The sequence below is a fragment of the Austrofundulus limnaeus genome, unplaced genomic scaffold (genome assembly GCF_001266775.1).
Source record: "Austrofundulus limnaeus strain Quisiro unplaced genomic scaffold, Austrofundulus_limnaeus-1.0 Scaffold244, whole genome shotgun sequence".
Lineage (NCBI taxonomy): Eukaryota > Metazoa > Chordata > Actinopteri > Cyprinodontiformes > Rivulidae > Austrofundulus > Austrofundulus limnaeus.
The window spans coordinates 408,610-428,927 of NW_013952646.1; positions in this window are offsets into that span (position 1 = coordinate 408,610).

The window sequence follows — 20,318 nt, forward strand, 5'->3', positions numbered from 1 at the left end:
TTCTCTCAGTAAAAATATGAGATAAATGTCCTTCCGTTAGTGTGTTATAAGGTTGTTCTTCTGAGAGCAGAAAGGGTTTTGTAACTTTTCCCCTCTGCCTTTCACCAAACCATACCATAAAAGTGCTGTACAATAGACAGACACAACATGACATAGTTAAAATTACAGTCAAAAATACAATCAAAATACAAATCAAAATATGGAGCATTTATATTTACAGTACATATCGAACAGAGTTATGATACACAGTAAGGTTTTGCTCCATCTCAGGCAATGGTGTAGTGGCAAAATTTTGACAAAATCAATGCTTCTCTGTCAGTTTGTGTTCTCTGACTGTTCTGGTTTTATGACAGATGGCAGGTCAGGGCTCTGTTGACTAAGCCAAATTGTTGAACATCTCTCCAAATGTACAGCATTCAAACTCTGTGCAGCTAGCCTATTCTTGTCTCGAGTAATGCATGAGGAAATAAATTTATTTGGTGGGATATTTATTAATATTTTATTAGTTACAGTATTTTTTATTTGTTTAACTTTGAATGAAATGGCTTCATATTGAACAACAATCCAATGATGCCAGAGGGAAGAACCATCAGCAAGATGTGTCAGTAGACCTTTAAAGAAGGGAAAACGTTACTTTGTCATTCAAATTTCTGTATAAAACTGGGACAATAAAAAGAGAATATAGTAGAGGGGCGGCTGTGGTAGAGTGGTTAGGGTAGTCGACCTGGAACCGGAAGGTCGCCGGTTCGATTCCCATCCAGTCGACTCAGTCGTTGTGTCCTTGGGCAAGACACCTTACCCGCCTTGCCTACTGATGGTGGTCAGAGGGTCCGGTGGCGCCTGTGTATGGCAGCCTCGCTTCTGTCAGTGTGCCCCAGGGCAGCTGTGGGTACAATTGTAGTTTGCCATCATCAGTGTGTGAATGTGTGTGCATGGGTGAATGTCTGCAGTGTAAAGCGCTTTGAGTGTCCCTGATGGATAGAAAGGCGCTATATAAGTACAGTCCATTTACCATTTAGAGTAAAATAAATAAAATAATCATTATAAAAGGTCATTAATTCTGTTTGTTTACTCATAAACATAAATGCAACTGATCTGTTTTTACCTGGAAGTATCAGGTAAGATATTCTTCTTGAAAATGGTGAAATACAACTGAATGAACTAGAATGCTGTACTTCTCCAATAAATGTGAAACTCGGGGGTTGGGGGTGGGGGGTTAGCTCGAGATCTGTGGGTGGCACTTCCAGCTTGATTATAGCTGTCAAACCTTTCTGACACTGAGTGTTGCTCAAGACTTTCATTAGTGATCACATTCATCATGGGCTTTGTAGTCAGCCTTGCCTCATTATTTAAAGTTTCTTCTTTCATCTCATTTTAAAATTGCATGTGTTTTATTCCTTCAGTTTTATTGTTCGGATTTTCTCACGGGTTAATTTTTTCCTTATTGTAAAATCTCAAAGAAGATCACTGCCATACATATCTTTAAATATAGTTTACTTGTTATTTATATCTACTTTTTTTCATGTATTATTTCTTTGCCACCTGTTGTTCTTTCAGTTCTTGACTTTTGACTAAGCAATAAATCTTGCAGTCTGCTTGAAGGATCTTGGAGCACTCTCACAGTGTGTCTGTGACCTAGAAATATGATCTTTTTTTCTCTGTATGTGGTTGGTTTTTGACAGAGTTTCTGCCCTTGAGGTTAATTTCCATCTTCCAGCCACCTTTTTGCCAGCCTTTTTGCTCAAGTATTGCAAAAATCAGCACAATACAAATGTATTCTGTGGTCTCGAAACAGAACAAGGTAATTGTATCGTTGCACATTGTACAAAGGCAGTATCTCCATTGTGCAAAAATGTAAATATGAGTTAAGAAGATATATATACTGTATTTAAAGCAATAGCTCTGATATTTTGAACTGGAGCATCTCTGGAAGCAAAGTTTAGTTCTGACCATGTTAACAGACAGTCCAAGTAAAATAAAGTGCATTGCAGACATCTTAAAGAAAACATATCACTTCTGTTCCATAAACACACACAGCATCAGAGCAGCTGACCAGAGACCAGTTAAAATGTAAACAGTGAACTAATCAAGCATGTCAGATAATTACATAACCGGCTCTGATTGAACAACTTCAGAATCGACATGCTAACATGTAGCATCCATGGATAGAGACCTTTATGTCTGTAAAAAGTGAGCTGAATTTGATGTCACTTCATGGCATTTGCATGTGCGTCGCATCGACGGCATAAAGCATTCACACCAGGTTGTAATGGAGGTTGCATTTATAATGTGAACGTCTACGCAAAAAAAATGGTATCCTTCCACCTATCGGGACATTTTGAATGACTATGAGTACTTTTTAATGTGCTGGTATCAGGACATCTCTAACAATGAACATTTTGAAAACTGGACTTTTTTAAAAGGAAGACTGTTTTGTTTTTCAATCAGATAAGATTTGACTCTTTGTCTTGTTTTTAGTGTTTGGTATTTTAGATCTGTTTTTTTTTTTGTTGTTGTTATTTGTTTCTTATTGTTTTCAATACATTTCTGATTTTTCTCTGCTTTTTGGGCCATCAGTTCACTCTTCCTTAACCATTATCTGCTTTTCCCCCGCCCACTCTCACCTGTTCCCTGTTGTCATTTTGCCCACGTGCCTCCACTCCCCTCATTGCTGCTGTTCATATAGTTCTTCAGCTTTCACTTCACCTTTAATCTGCTATGGTGAGTCCTTCATGTCATGTCCTGGTTCTCCTCTGTGCTTCTCAGATTTTGTTTTGTAGCTATTGCTAATACCTTAGCTTTTTGCTTTATTTTTGTCAATAAATCCTTTACATTTTTATTCAAGCTCCTTTGGTTGGTTGGCATTCTCTGGCCCAATTTTCCACAAACTGTGACAAATTTAGCTAACAACATAAAAGCATTTGAAGAGAATGTCAGTGAACCGGGAGAAAGCTACCATGTATAACAGAAAATAAAGCAAATGTAAAGTAATCAAGGTTTTGGAAGCGATGGCAGACATGTGGCTTCTGTGTGTTTGGCCATAATTTGTACCTTACCATCATCAAAACATTTTAAAAGTATGAGTAGTTGAAGTTTGTTGTCATCTGACCAAACGGTTCTCCCATAGAGAAGAGATTTGATTTTTCTCAACATGCCAGAGTGTTTCTCTCAGTCAGCAGCAGGCCGTCTGTGAGGCATTGGCTAAGGAGGAAAACACAGCATTAACTGTCTTGGAGCTGCAAGTTTACATGGATAAGTGACACTGTCAGCCACAAAGCTTGTCAGGAACCTCTTCATCTATAATTTTCTTGTGAAACAACCAGAAAAAAACAGCAATGAGAGAACACCTTAAAAGCCAACCTAGAAAGGGCAATGAAAGTAACACCCATGGTTTGTTGCATTGACCCAGCTTCCAATAAGTTTTTAAACAAACCTTTAGCTGCCAAAGTTGACATTTGTGTCCAGGATGTTTTTGCTTGTAAAAGTGAGGAAGAAAACACTTTGAATGACTAAAAGTGCCCATACCTGAGAGAGATAACCTCAAGAAGAAAACATGGGGGATCGTTGCAGTAGAAATGTTCTACCTACCACGATCTGGTCCAGTAAGATGACGGAGTCAGAGCATAAAGCTGCATCACTTTCTGTGAAGTATTTTTGCATCTCAGCAACCAACATGCCATCAGATCACTCACAGGATTTACAATGCAAAGAAGTTGTGATGGTACATCACTTTCTTTAGTGATTTTTTCCCCCGTTTCATGCCTTTTAATTGATCCCAGGCTTTTCTAAACAGACCCAAATTGAGCAATTATAATAGCACTTAATAATTTATTTTGACAATTGTAAACAATCCAGTCATTACAGTGAATAATTATTTATACTTCTTTTGGTTATAATGTAAAAATAATTTAGAGCTAATATTATTTAAATACACTGAAATGACTACCTCACATTTCATATAGCTATACACTTGGATTCAGTGATGAAAGGATTATAATTTTACTGACATTTGTCTAATTTTTAAACCTAAATGCTTCAATTGACCTGGATGAGAGGTACTTTAATAAAGATGCCATTAGCAAAATGAACGCTGTAATCATCGTGATTAAACTCCAATTTAAATGTCATTATTTGATAAAGAAATTCTGAAATTATCTGAATTGGGGCAGTTGCACTATCATTATCTCAACAATTACCTCCAGTATATGTAAAGCATGTTTAAAAAAAGACATTTAAACCCATGTGACAAAAGCATAAGAGATGGATCTATTAAAGGACGTGCCTGTTACACAGAAGAGCAGGATTCTCATGATGCTGAAGGTGAAATGAATTTCATGAACCCTTTGAGGGTCGCCATGGTGATGGGAGATGACAAGCTCTGAAATACTATGATTGATAGTCATATTTTTCAGATGTTATTATCCTTTTTTTCTCAGACAGCTTTACAACTATAGATATTGATATGGCCCATATCATAAGAACAGTTCTGTATTTACAAAAGTCAGTATTTTTCATTTTTATGTTAGCAAGATGGAAAAAAAGGAGAAAAACATAAAGGCACACAATTTAGCAAACAAATCATCATCACTACCCTGACTTTGTTTTTTTTTTATATACATATAAAAAATGCAGAACAGGAACCTGCTGTAAAACAGCAATTATGCTGAGTCAGGCTTGATTTTTAGTAATCTTTTCCTGTTAAATAAATWAATCAAATCAAATCAATCAATCAGGTAGCTGTCAATCAAATTTAAAGCCTTAGCTCAAATCTTTTGATTGGGTTCTATGGAAAGGGCATGAACTATTGTTATCTTACCTGTTTTAGATAGCTTTTTATGTGACAACAGTTTGATTCTGACTGGGTTGCTAATGGCTTGTTTGAATGAGGTCCTTTTAACATTAATAACACCATCATTTCACATCATGGTAGCCTGGCCCTTGTCTTCCTTTGCAGTTATGCTCAATTCTAGTTTCCATTCATTGCTCCTTCTGGGATTTCTCCCATAGACAAGGATTTCTTCAGGAGAAATTCGTTCGGGCCAATCAGAGAACAGAACATCAATTTTCTGTGCAGTGTCTGCTTGTAGTTTGTTTTACCTGGGCCAATCAGCAAATAGAAGGCGGAGTTTTGAACGATGTCAACTTTCTTTGCAGTGTMTGCTAGTTAGTTTAGCAATGGTAGCGGAGGAAGTGAACGAAGCCAGTCTGTGTTGATAAGGCTTCCAAATTAAATAAAATTTGTCAGACAAAGCAGCAGCTCTCATTTACAGTCGTCTCGTTCGGCTCGGTACTTCTCTCCTCTCAGTGGGGTTGTTTACAGCGCACACAATTTCTGGTTAGCTTCTTTCGATTCCACACATACRACACGGCCAACTGATCCAATCATTTTAAACTTCAACAGAGGCCACGCCTCCAGCAAGAATGGCTTCTCTATAGCCAAGAGTCCAGACCCTTGTACGAAGCAAAGCAAAGGTTAAGGAGTTGGTTTTAACCAGGGTAATGTCACCCCATTATTCTAGAAGAAATATATTGATGCCAGGAATGCCTCAGGTTAGTGAGACAGCTAGCATTTGCAGCGGCTACCTGTGCATTTAAATTACTACATTTTATGTCCAAAATAACTTCAGGCCAAAACACTAGAAATTTGGAGTTTGAAATAAATTTAGGACAGATAAATTTCTCCAAACTGTTGTTTTTCAGAGATCTATCTACAACAGGTAAGATAATAACTAAGATAATAAGCTTTAATTTAAGATTATTATTACTTGAAAACTGGCCACATTAAGCTCATGCAACAAAAGATGTCTATCCTGGACAACAACAACAACAAAAAAAAAAAAACACTTTATACTCCATTACACCTGCAAATACGCTTCTATTCCAAGTAGAGGTCTTTGCAGTCACTAAGTTTTTGGGTGGGGACATAGTCTGTGTGAGCCATGATTGGTCAGATTGATGTTTCGGCATGATTTGAGTAAATGCAGCTGGGGAAAAGTATAACAATCCTGATAGCTAATTTTATGAATAATAAGTTTAGTTATAACTTGAAAGATGAATGTGTTTGCAGCACAAAATTTGAATGCTGTACATGTGGAGGGAAGGGTAACAATTTGGCTCAGTCAGAAAAGCCCTGCATGGAAAACGATTGATTTTTATGAATTTTAGTATTAGCCATAAATTCAAACAGGAAGGTGCTAGCCACACAAAGTCAATAATTTCTATTCACATGTTCACAATAATTTCACTATTACCATTATTTTTAACTTCCCCACAAGTCAATCCGACCAATCATGGTTTAGCCAAACTATGTACACACCCTCAAAAAACCTACTAATTGACTGCAGAGGCCCTCTTCCATTCAACTGTCAGTAAATAGTATAAGTTTTTTTAAAGATCTAAAGTCACTTCTTACCACCTGCACTTACCTAAAACTTCACAAATCCCCAGAGATGACATTCCGAGGTACTGATAAAAATTTATGAGCATGAAGAAGAAATATTGGAGCAGCTAAGATTTATCTGTACTTTCCCCACTCCGTGTGGTGCTTTCTTAGCCAATCTATAAAAAAGCTGGAGAATACAAATCTTTGTATCACAGATGTTTCTCAGGAGGCCAGAAAATGTCAAATTAAGCTCACGAATGGAAAAGGACAATCTTTTGGCTGCCAAGTAGTTTATGGAAAAATACTAAGTGATAACTCAACGTAATGGTCTGAAAATACTCCCAGGTTTGTTTCTCTTGTTTTTCTTTTGCTCCCTGATCACACCTAATTGRTACAACTGCATCATTTTAGTCTTTATCTCCTACCTGTTTATTTCTTTATTTATTTATCTGGCTAATTGTTTGTGCATCTTCATGTTTACCTGCCTAGCAAGTTTACATTTTTGGTCTTTCATTGCCTTGGCTTGTCAGATAAAGTTGTCATTGAGCTGCACTGACAAGTGGTGTGACTTTTTTTTGTCAGAGAATAAGAAGAAAAAAACTCTCCTTCTCTGACCCTGAGAAGGTTGAACAGTCCTGAAAATAACAGTCCATGGAGACCAAAATTATTTATAGTTGTTCTTCCATTCAGGAGAAAAAGTACAAAGGTCACATGGCCTGAACTTATAAAAGAACAAGCTGCCAATACTTTTAAAATGAGACTTGACATGTAAGGACTTTTCTTTAGTTAATTGAAAAGACACAACACATCTCATATCAGTAGAGGAATATAATCCAATTTGTAACGTTCCGTTCTGCAATATTCCGATGATTTTTCTTTGTTAATCTATTTTTCTTCATCCTCATGATTGAATCGTAAATGGCTTGAACTTATATAGGGCCTTATCAAGTCCACTTGGACCCCAAGGTGCTTTACACTTCAGACATCCACCCAATCACACACATTCACACAATGATGGCAGTAAACTACAGCCACAACTGCCCTGGGGCACACTGACAGAGGCAGGGCTGCCATGCACCAGCGCCACCAGACCCTCTGATCACAATAGGCAGGTGTGTCTTGCCCAAGGACACAACAACTGAAATGGCTGGATGGGGGATCGAACCGGCAAGCTTCCAGTTCCAGAACGACTCCACTACCACTCCACCACAGCCACCCCTCATGATTCTAAAAAAGGAAAAGTAAATGCTGTAATACCAATACCACAGTGGCATGAATGTCCAGATTTATGACATACAAATAAAGATCATTCTTAGCTTAGTCTAAGATTTTAACAAAAACATTTTGTACCATTTATAATTTACTTATAAGTCATAAGCCTTTAGCCCACAGGGTTTTAGAAGTATTTTCTCCTTCGGTTCTCTTGTTCTGGCAGAGGTGGGGGACATTGGGTCAGAGTGGGCCAGATCCTGTGCCTCCATTGTCGAAGCGACTTACTGGAGCTGTGGCTGCAAGGTTGTTGGTGCTTGTTGTGGTGGCAACCCTCAAATTCCCTGGTAAATACCAGCAGTGAGGGATGCTGTCAGGCTGAAGAAGGAGGCCCATCAGGTATTTTTGGACTGTGGGACTCTGAAAGCAGCTGATGGGTACTGGCAGTCTAAGTGGATTGTGGCTCAGGTGGTTGCTAAGGCAAAAACTCTGGAGTGGGAGGAGTTCAGGGAGGCCCTGGAAAACATCTTCTGAATGGCTTTAAGGCAGTTCTGGTCCACCAAGCGGCATCTCAGGTGAAGAAAGTGGTTCACCACCAACACTGTTTAAGTTGGGGATGGTGCCCTGCTGACATCAACACAGGACATTGTGGGTCGGTGGACAGAATACTTAGAAGGCCTCCTCAATCCCACCAACATGCCTTCTGTTGAGGAAGCTGAGCCTGGGGACTTTGGGTTGGGCTCTCCAATCTCTGGTGCTGTGGTCAACGATGTGGTTAAAAAGCTCCTCGGAAACGAGTTTCCGAGGAGAGTTGGACTCGGCCAAGGTTGCCCTTTGTCACCGATTCTGTTCATAACTTTTATGGACAGAATTTCTAGGCACAGCCAAGGTGTTGAAGGGATCTGTTTTGGTGACCTTAGGATTGCTTCTCTACTTTTTGCGGATGATGTGGTCCTATTGGCTTCATCAGATCGTGGTCTCCAGCTCTCACYAGAGTAGTTCACAGCCAAGTGTGAAGCAGCCAGGATAAGGATAAGTACCTCCAAATCTGAAACAGTGGTCTTGAGTCAGAAAAGTATAGAGTACCCCTTCTGGGTTGGGGAAGAGGTCCTGCCCCTAGTTGGAGAGTTTAAGTATCTCAGGGTCTTGCTCACAAATGAGGGAAGAATGGAGCAGGAGATCGATAGGCAGATTGGTGCTGTGTCTGCAATGATGCATGTGGCCGAAATTACTTTCCTCAGCAGGGAGTCTGGGCTCTCCCTTAGAGATAGGGTAAGAAGTTTGGTCATCTGGGAGAGAATAAGAGTGGATCCGCTGCTCCTCCACTTCGAGAGGAGCTTGTTGAGGTGGCTCAGGCATCTGGTTTGGATGCCTCCTGGACTCCTCCCTGGTGAGGTGTTCCGGGCACGTCCCACTGGAAGGAGGCCCTGAGGAAGATCCAGGACATGCTGGAGGGACTATGCTTCTCAGCTGGCCTGAAAATGCCTCTGGATTCCCCAAAATAGCAGGCTCAAGTGGCTGGGAAGTCTGGTTCTATTTGCTTAGGCTACTGCCCCTGCAACTTGACACAGGCAGACCCACCCACCCATATCAGGCTCAACAGGTAAATCACAAAGGCAATCAATGGATTGTTGACTGGATCAGGAAGAGGTGAAACAGAGTTTGCAAAAAAGCTTGTCCATTTTTGTTTTGGTTTTTATAGGCACCAAGTGATATTGGGAATGTGCTAGGTGGCTGCTACATTAACATATAGAGACATTAAAAGAAGATTTTTTGTTGTAATTGCCCACCAAAAAAAATGTGTTCTGTGTGTGGACGATCAATTGAAGCAGAAGATCCTGATTTTAAAAATAATGGTGTATGCATATCTCATGTAGTGTGGATGTGGTATTATATTTGCACATTTGAAGCAGTTGATTATGTAATCCTGTAAGTTCTGTTTTTTAAAACTATAGGCTAATTTGCGACATGCATGATGAATATGACCCACATAAAACCAAAGCATCCYGAGGTAAACACAGCAGTTTGACAATATGTTCCCATAAAAACTTCGTTGGATAGCCAAAATAATAATAAAAAAAACATCGAAACATCAAAGCAAAAATGTGGAGCATCAGGTCACAATTTCCCCTTTTTGAGACATCAACTAAATTTAGCCTTAAAAAAAACGTGTCTCAAAAAGTAAACAAAGCACAGTGTACATATGTAATCTGACTGATTTGTAGCTTTAGTATGTTGATATTTTACATTTTAAAAGTCATCTGTATGTATTTAAAATGTGCATTTTATTTGAATCCGCCCATAAATTTCTGATGAAAAATATGCATTGTTTCAGTGTTTTAAGTTTTACTGTTTTATCTGTGTTATCTGTTTTAGTTTTCTTTCACATTATGATAAACTTATTTCTACAGAACCCTGAATGGAATTGTTGAACTTATCAATAAGGTGTTGAGTTAATATTTACATTCATCACAGCAAACCCATGCTGTTAGAGAAAAACTGTAGACATTTCCATTTTTGTATAATTTCCTCAGCTGGAAGCTCTGCCAAACTGGTCACAGTGTTGTGTGTGTGTGTGTGTGTGTGTGTGTGCGCGCGCACTAACACTCTGCAGAGCCAGATCTATAAAGAGATAATGACAGCACTGTGCATGTATGGATTTGTCCTTCATCAAGAAACACAGCAAGAGGTCCAAGGCAGCTTGAGTGCAGCACAGCCTCCAACTTTTTCTTCATACCTGCAGCTTGTCTCACTCAACAACAGTAACACTAAAGAGCAGAAGTATTTCTTAGCTTCACATCAAAATATAACTGCAAAATCCATTAACCCATTTCTGTATAATTACCTGCTTCATTATAAAAGCATTTTCATAGAAGTAAGATTATTGGTACAACATGAATCACTCAAAAAGTGCCTTGAAGGTTTTCTTGTTTTTCTCAATTAAAAAAATATTTTGTACCTACTAACCAGTTGTTCAGCCGAACAACCTTGCAATGACATTCCATCTGCTCATTCTTCCTTTTTATCTTACCTATTTTGTCACTGAAGACGACAGGGTTGGGTCTGATGGAACTTGTAATGACCCGAGGGACTTAACTGAGTTCTGCTGTTGAAAGTGGGCTACTACGTTCTGCTCTTTTGAGAACCCTTAATGTCCTTTTCAATAACTAGCTGAGCTGTGAGGTGCAGCAAATTGTATTTGTCTCTGGGATAAGAGCCAATTTTCTTCTGAAAAGCAAGAAAGAAAATGGTCATAAGTCAGTATGCAGAGTCTGGACACTTAACATAAGTGTTCATTTTATCCAGAATTCCTAAAAGTTAATAAGAAGAAAAGGAGGGAACGGCTGCTTTTAACTATTCAAAAAGGAAAATGGGATGATTAGAGATGACCACAAATGGAAGTTTTAATAAAGGACCATAAGGCTGGCATTTTAGTCATTGGATTTTTTTTTTCTAAAGTGAAAGAAATCAAACTGACAGAAAAGGTGAAATAAAAAGATTTGGTCTCAATCTTCAGAAAGTCTTAAGATAAAAATAAAAACAACATTTTAAGTGCTTTAATTTTCTTAAAATAAAAACAAAAAGCAACGTTCCGACTATTTTTCACCACATTTTGCAGCAATTGCTTCATCCAAACAGCAACCACTCACAGAAAAGAAAGTGTTGAGGCAAAAATGGTTTTAGAATTGGAGGAAATCAGAAGAAGACTTCAGGGTGGCTGTAAAGTGTRTTTATTGAACTTTTTCCTTCATGGAATTGTATTAGGAAATCACTTTTAAGAGGAATGAAGAAGGTCATCTGCAAGGTCTGTAAGAAAACTGCTTTTAGGATTGCTAGAGAAAAGGCATTTTATTTACTGCAGGAGAACTAGCTTTAGCGGACTGTGGCAGTGAGGAGCTCTAATGTGCTGTGGTACACAAAAATGACTTTTGTGGAAGAGTCAGAGTACAAATTCTCCTGAATCTTTATTACAAAAAGGTCTACAGTAAAATAAACGTCTCAATAAAATTGATCAAGTTTACAGATCTGAACAAATTTAAAAAGCAGACTCGTGTTCTTGATCATACTGGCACAAAATGTCGGCAGGTTTTTATTATTCAGCTGGTGAAATGATGCAAATTTAATTAAATCATCTGACATTTAATCACTCGCACATTTGATCACTTTCATCATTAGCTCGCATGCATTTTAATCACATCAGTTGGWATATTGAAACTTTTTATTTCTTCCACTCTTGAGGTTGCATTTCTGAAATGACAAATGGCAGGAATAGTTAAAAATGGTTAATAATAACAACTAATGCTGCTTGGAAAAKAATGAAACAAAAATCTGTTTTGACTTATACAATTACAGCAGAACAATGAGGAAACGATTTAAAAAATGGTTGGATAGATGACACTTATGTCCATTGCTTTACTTTGAAGTCAGTCACATGTTCTTTACAACTTGTAAAAACGTCAGTAAGTTTAAAAAATGAGTCTTGCTTCTAAACAGACAGGATTTTTTTTTAATCTTCTGATGTTCAAAACACCAAGTTTCTCACTTTAAGCCATTTTTCTTTCAGGTTCAGTTCAAGCTGGTATTGAATAATTTCACAATTCATTCAAGTAACCTACCCTAATTATTAAATGTACTTTGTTTTTCCATCCACTTCAGCTGTCTGTCTTTCTGTCTCTTGTGCAGTATTCTCTGTTAAGATGACCATTAACAGAAATAAAAAGATAAAGGATACTGTGAATATCCTCGGGGCGTAGGTGTATTCATATAGGTGCTTTAGAAGCTAAATGACGGGAAATAATCAGGGGGAAAAAAGCTCTTATTTGTCTCAGTTACAGCTCTGTTTATTGGAACTCAAGTCATGCAGCCTGAGCTGTGATTCTTGTTAAGTGCTTGAAAGCAGCTGCTGGCGGAGCCGAAGGGCAAAGGTCAAGTTTTAGTGTTGTTTTCAAGCCTTTACAGAAAAAAAAACTGCAGCTCTGTATCCTTTAAAGCCTGAGAAAAGTACAGAAATATATATTATTGAAGATTTCTCAACTCAAACACAACATTTTTGACAACTTGACAGGGGCTGTTTTTGTTTGCTATTGTTCACTGTCATAAAAGACAGGTGATAACATTATTGCTTGTGAATGTGTTCATTTGTCACTGTTAGAAAAAATATGTCATGAACCACAGGATGGACATAAGAAAAAAAAAACTTTAGAAAAGTGATCACTGGCTGTACACCTACAACTAGGGGACATTTGGAGTCAACCTGATTCAAGATGGCCACCGCAGCTGATCAACTTTACCAAACACAAAAATAGCTATGAATGTGGGTAAGAATGGAAACATGCTGAAACAGACCTAGTTTGACAAGTATAATGTGAACTTATATAGTCTCATACAAAATAAAATATTTATCAAGAATATTTTACAAACTTGTTTAGAAAATTTTCTGATCTTTAACAGCTGTCAGGGACTATTTGTGTCATGCTAACTCTATTTTACTATAGTCTTTGTTTCTTATTTCCACCCCTGACTAATGTGACGCATCAAAAAAAATGGTCAGTCTGGGTGGTTCATCTGAAAGAGTTGGGGGCACTGGATAATCCAGGGGAAATACTGCTGCCATTAAAATATCCTGAGAACATCATTGTTTGATACATGTACATTCAACTGGAGAAATCCCCACACTGTTTCTGACTTCTCATTAAAAAAAAAGTTTAAACTGAAAGAACGGCATGACGAAAAAGTTTAGTGGCTTTGAAATCTTGATTTTTTTAATTATTTAACCTTAAAAATAAATAAGGAACAAAAGTCTGACTATGCCTATAGAGACAACTATATAGACAAGGTGTTATTAGTCTCACCTAACATTGCTGTCAGTCATTCAGATGAAATGTTACCCTTATAGATTGGGAAAACTCTTTTGTCCTTTAATTACAGGGATAACAAGGTGATTCCTGACAGTACAGCACCACTGGTGCCAAAGGGAGGTCCTCAGGAGGATTATAACAAACGTGATGCTTTTATCCTCTGTAATTTGAGCTCTAAAAACACCACTACCATCTACAGTGTTACCAAGGTACCCTACATAATTCCAAGAAAAATCTTTTTTAGCTAGCTTCTGTGTGCATTGCCAAGAGTATGGGCATGAACTGTGAACTATTCCCACAGGCCCTGTCCCATTAACCTATCCCATCATGGTGGAGTCTGCACTGCTGCTAATGTGGATTTATCTGTAGGCCTTTTTTAAATAAACATGTGCTAGTGCTATATTTGCTTATTCCTCCTGAGAGGAGAAAGAAACACTCATTAGGTAAAAGGATGTGTTGACACATAAATGTACACAGGGCTGAAATAATTCAGTAGATGACTGTTGCATGTTGATGCTGATTGCTGTTAGCTCATAATACTGAGCCAGTAATAATGGTAGAATAAGTCTTCTTTCTGTTTGTTATCATCATGCATGACCTTTGTACAACTAATTTCAATAAAATCCCATGATAAGAAACAGCTGATGTGAGAAGTTGTGATTAAAGAAGCTCTGCAAGCACAACTAATTTGCAATTTGCTACATGCAGTCAGGACTTTCCAATCCAACCATCATTTCAGATCTTTGCAATTAGTTTCTGTTAAAATCAAAAGACAGTCCCATTTTGCATCATTATTACATAACTTTACATCAGACAGTGTTCCAGCCGTAGTTGATGTTGTCTGTGGAGAACATTATCAAAACTTGATGAGGTCTAAATGATCACGTCCATTTCAGGCGAATCCATTGCTTAAGTAAACACTCTGCGCTTATGGATATTTTAAATTATCAAAGAAAATATTAATGTATGTAATGCTTGTGAAATGAAGTTAGTGAAGCCTACTTTTAGTCAAACATAATGCAGCTGTGAACTTGAAAGCATGCAATCTTCAAAGTCATGAACACTAATTTTTTACACCACTAATAATATTACAAATGCATGAAAAGCTTTACTAAACATGTGCCAAATTCTTTTACTTTAAATATTTCCCCTTTTATAATAATGCATGAGAAAACTAGTATATTTTGCAGGGAAAGAGTAAAACAATCCAACAACAATAAACAAATGAGGTAAGTCTTGTTTAAGTGTAAAACTATGTAGCGGTAGCATGCACTGTAAACCCAAATTAGTAATCATTACTAAAGCTGTTTATGGTAAGTGATTACACCAGGATGTAGCCTGGTTAAAACCAGACACTGTCCTTCACTTTGCTTCGGAAGGGAGCAGTGAAGGGAAGCTAGAATTGAGCGGAACTGCATAGGAAGACAAGGGCCAGGCTAACCGGGATGTTTAATTTTTACAATATCAAAAACCAAACAATTCAAGCTCTGTTTACATAAAATCTTGTATCCAAGCTTATCCATTACTAAATAACTTAAGATTTTAAAACTTATGTTTACGAGTGATTGACTCAATATTACTTACGTTAATCAATATTCATTGCTCAAAATTGTCAGTATTCATTTCTCGTGTTAATAAAAATTATTAAACATAAATTATAGTCAATCAATTTGTTTCTTAAATGCAAGTGTAGCATTTTAAACATGTAAAATTGAGTAAACATTTCATAATGTGAAAGACTTGAATCTTTAACACAAAACAATTAACAGGGTGGTACCAGAGTTGTCATGGTATGCTTGTTTGTATGCTTGTTTGTCTTTGTGTCTATGGTGTATAATGATGTGATTGTGATGCTGTAATTCTGTTTTATGTGCTGCAGAACAGGAACCTGCTGTAAACAGCAATTATGCTGTCAGGCTTGATTTTTTTAATAATCTTTTTCTGATAAATAAATAAATCAAAATCAAATCAATCAAATCAATCTATTCCACAACAACAGCACTCTAACGGTTTTCAGGCTTGCTGTTAGAGAATACAATTACTGAATTACAACAGATCACCTTAAATAATGACAAAACAAGTATAAGTCAATTTATGCTGTCATGTGTTCTACGTTTTACCAAATGTCAAAACTTATGTGAGAGAATGGGATGGAAAAGAAAATTACCCATGATCCCTCACAGGCTCTGCACCAATCACATGAGGTGGTTAGAAAAAAGAAATAAATTGAACAAACTAACACAGCTGAAATACCAAACAAAATTCATGGCCAGGGATCATTGTAATGCAACAGAAACAATGCAATCAGCAACCATGCATCCAACACAGTCAGAAGAAACATGCATTTAGCTCTGCTAGATTTTTTTCTTCTTCTTCTTTGTGTTGGCAAACAACATAGGGTGCATTACTGCCACCTACTGGCTCAATGGTCAGGTCACAGACAAGTCCCTCCCAAAACCAGTAAAAACATGCGAGTTGTCTCAACTCAGTCATTTGTAAAGTAAAAACTTGCTCTGAGTAGTTTACAAAACACATTTTGTTAAGTAACGGTCCCGCCTTTTGCAAAAACATGAAAAGATTAGTAATAATAGCTTCTTGACTTATTATGTAAAAGAAAATTTGGTTTATGACCCCCATACGCAAAGCATCAATGCATCAGAACTCACCACAACAGATTCATTGTTTTGGGTGGGGGTCGGGGCGGGTGGTGGGGCTACCTTTCATCGGAGCTAAAACAAAAACCTGAAGCTCCTATGTTGAATAGTTTTTGAGTTATAAGCATTTTTGTAAGTCCAGACACCCACTTTTCAGGTGGAGCCCCCTCCTCAAATATGGGGTCTATCATACTATCAAAAAAGCTGTTGGCTAGCACAGTGCAGGTTGGACATATCTACATTCCTGCCAAATTTCACGTTGATCGGTAATACGGTTGACCAAAAATCATTGAAAAAAATTTTTACAAAAACATAATCACAATAAGTGGTAAGAGGATCTTTACAAAGTATCCTGATTAGCTCAGCTGGCTTTGCAGTGGCAGAATAAGCCCTTAAATCTATGTAAAGTACTTTATGGAACCTGATTAGAGTAAAAAAGCACTTCACTTTGAAAGTATGAACCGTTTACTATTACTTTCCATAAAGTTTAACAACATACTGTAATTGACATTTAGGTCTACTGTCCTCAAGTTTGCTTTTACTTAAGAAAGCACATCACATCAAAAATACAACTAGAATTTGCTGGATTTTCTACATATAACAAGATTTAAAATGAAATATCATCTTAAATGCTTAAACAAGAGAAATTAATAAACAATTTTAAATTTAACGAACTGTTGTTCCTGGAGAATCACTAGCTATGCTCAAACTGTTCTTCCCTTCTGGATTACCACACAACCACACACCACCACCCACATATGGGGAAGGAATTAGTAATCTGTCAATCATTCTGAGTCCAGTCTGAGTGTTGTTTGCTGTGTTGAGTCAAAGGACACTAGGCTCCACTGCTGGGTGGATTCAGTCCAGAGGTAAAATCTGGGGCTTTGATCCCCTGCCCTGAACTGTGCTGACGTATCCTTGGGCAAAACACTGAACCATTCAACTGCCCACAATTTCTTTATCATCCTCCTTTCACCTTTTGGTGGGCAGTAATATTTTTGCATATGTCTGTGTGCTTATGTCAGTTAATCCAATATCTCATGAGCCTGTGGGCAAATTTTAATGAAATGCTCAAAGTAATATTTATATGTCCACCTACAACTGATTAACTTTTGAAGTCAGAATAAAAAAGGGTCACCATAGCTATTCAAACGGAAAATATCAAAAGGTTGCTGTAACTCAGTAAATTTTACAGTTCTTGGTCTAAAATTTGGTATGGTTGAGTCAACTGGAGTCAACCTTGTTTATCTGTTAGCAAAATATCACATGAACCATATCACATGAACCACTATGAGATGTGAATTAAACTATAATGTTTCAGAAAGTTAACTTGATCAACTTTTGGAGTGGATTCAAAACGACTGCCAAAAACTGATTAAACCACACAAAAATGCTATAACTCAGTCAAATTTACAAATTTTAAGCTAAAGTTGTATGTGGTAGTATCTGAGTCATCCTCAACACTGTCTGAGCATGATGCCACGTGTAATAAACTGAGACCAAAAAGGAAATCTGTGTTTGTTAGATTTTTTATTTTATTTTATTGTTTAACAATGCTTCTTGGCAACACATCTTATAGCAGGCACCTTATAGCACCTGGGGGTACCAGAGGCTCAAAACAAGTGTCAATAGAAACAGCAAAATAAGCTGTTTAGCAGAGAAGATTTGACAAAATTTTGATGTGGGCAACCCACACACTCAGCTCTACTGTTCATCCCACAAATGCATGTTCCTTACAAATGTGGCAACATTTAAAATGGAAAAGAACAGAATTCCTAAGAGATTTATTGTCAAAAAACATTGTTTTAACAAAGAAATAATCTACCAAACACAAAGTTACTTACGTTTTGTGTCAAGCATGTTCCTTTTTTCAACATTTGACCAAAGCATATCTGTATGRTTTCACTATTTCTCCACCAGTATCCTTTATAAAACTGTCTGAATGAGTGTAGTCATGGTCAATGTATTTGGCTTCAGTGGATTGGTTGTCTTCATTGTTTATGGATATACAGCCTCCACACAGTTACAGGTACATTTGGGATGACTTTAACTCACTACTCTTACTGCAGCAGTTCAGCAAATTTGCTTTTATATCTCTCAGGTTTTAAGTTTGTTTACTTTCTTCAAACAAAACTCAGGGGAAGAAGAGGCTGAAAATCAATAGTGAATAGCCACAATCTTCAGCTTTGAAGTTCCATGAGCCACAATCTTAAAAAAAAAAACATCTTGCATTTTTTTAATATACACCTGCATGCATTTTTCCCCTCCATGCATGTTTACAGAAAACACTGTTCTGTTTGATGAATGCTGTTTCAGTAGCCAAGGTTCACTCGATTCAGACACTTACTTTGATGGTCTACTCTTTGGATGCTTTTAGTCTGAGAGAAAAGCAAGTAATAGAAGTGAGACCTTCAAAACAAAATGGAAAGGCATTAATGGACACTAGGCCACTGGCAAACCAGATGTACTGAGTTTGATTCCTGAGAACAAGTGCTCTTACAAACAAACACACACACACACACACACACACACACACACACACACACACTGCTTTTCATAATGTCTGGATTTATTCAAATTTGGTTCAAATCCAAATGTACAAAGTGACTCAACTCACATACACAAATTAAACTGCTGCTAAAATTAAGACACAATGGTAATTTTTAATAACAGAAACGTTGAAGGAATGAAAGGAGTCTGTAAAGGTATGCCACAATATGTATTATTTAATAAAATTAGGCTTCAAAATGCAATAAAACTGCACTAAAACAGAATTATATAATAATTGACATAATTTGGAATAAAAGTATTCAACGCATTTTGCAATACCCGCAGCCTTATGTAATTATGTAATAACATTATTACATTTTGTTACAAAGTGTGGTTGCTCTAGCCCTGATGTTTAACTTAAAGTTTTTCTTCGTAAGGAAGACCATCAAATGGTTTTACCAAAATCCGGTCCACAACATTCAAAATGTCTGCCATATGTGCAGCTTGCTACTGGTGCGAGGCTAGTGTGAAGTGTGTCCGCCTGTCAGTGCTTTGTGGCAGTGGAGGGGCTCAGCAGCACCCGCTGGACAGAAGTCAGAAAGAGTAAGTCTGTCTCTAAACACAGGCAGCTACAAAAAAAAAAAAAAAAAAAAAACAAAGAAACACCAGAAATAGAAGCTTGATTTGTCGTTAGTCATTTTTAACAAAGAAAATGCCGATGAAGGATTAGGAAAGTCTGTTTCAACTCAGAACAGAAAGAAACTAAAAAAATACTCCCTTACACCAAAAGATTGCTGATTCACTCATTTCGCTGTCAATCAAAAAGGGATTGAGCCTCAGACAGATCATCCAATCATTATGCAGAAGCTGAGCGTCCGGGCCAGCCGAGGCCAGCCCACTGCCCCATAGACCCCCAGAGATGCTCAGCGTCCGATGGGCGGTACAAAGCCAGCCTTTATCCAATGACTCGTCTCTTTTCATTGCACTCTTTGCATTGCTTACGAGCTCTGTGGAAGCTCAGCGTCTGACTGTTTAAAGTACAGTGAAGCTGCAGGAAAGAGGGATAGGAAAGCCACGTCGTTACCAGTGATAAGAAAGTGATTCTGAATTAAAGTTGAGCGCTTTGTAGCGCATACTTAGTCAATGAAATATACACACAACAGTATATATTTGATTACTTTTTTTTTTGATATTTTAGGGAAGATGAGCTTCCCTTGCAGTCTTAGACCAATCACCTCTGATTGCTGGGTTGCAGTCACATGACACAGATGATGCGCAAATATCAGATGGGGGGCAGGATGTGATTTGCTCGATTTGCCTGTTCATAACAAAGCGAAATGGATCATAGTGAGTACGCTAATGCCCTAAATGGGCTGCTGCAGATAAGATATTGCAAAACAATATGTGTACATTTAGGATATTATCTATATTGTATTAATTAAAAAAGACGTCATAATAAACTGAAGGATTTACCCATCATCAAGGCAATCAACATAAACAATCGGGTGCGGGCCTTGTACAATATGATGAGCCAGATGAAAGCTTTCAAAAGTTTTGAAGCCTATAATTACAGCGGGTAAAATAAGTATTGAACACGTCAACATTTTTCTCAGTAAATATATTACTAGATGTGTTAATGACATGAAATTTTCACCAGATGTTGGTAACAACCCAAGTGATCCATACATACAAAGAAATCAAACCATAAATGTCCAGAAATGAAGT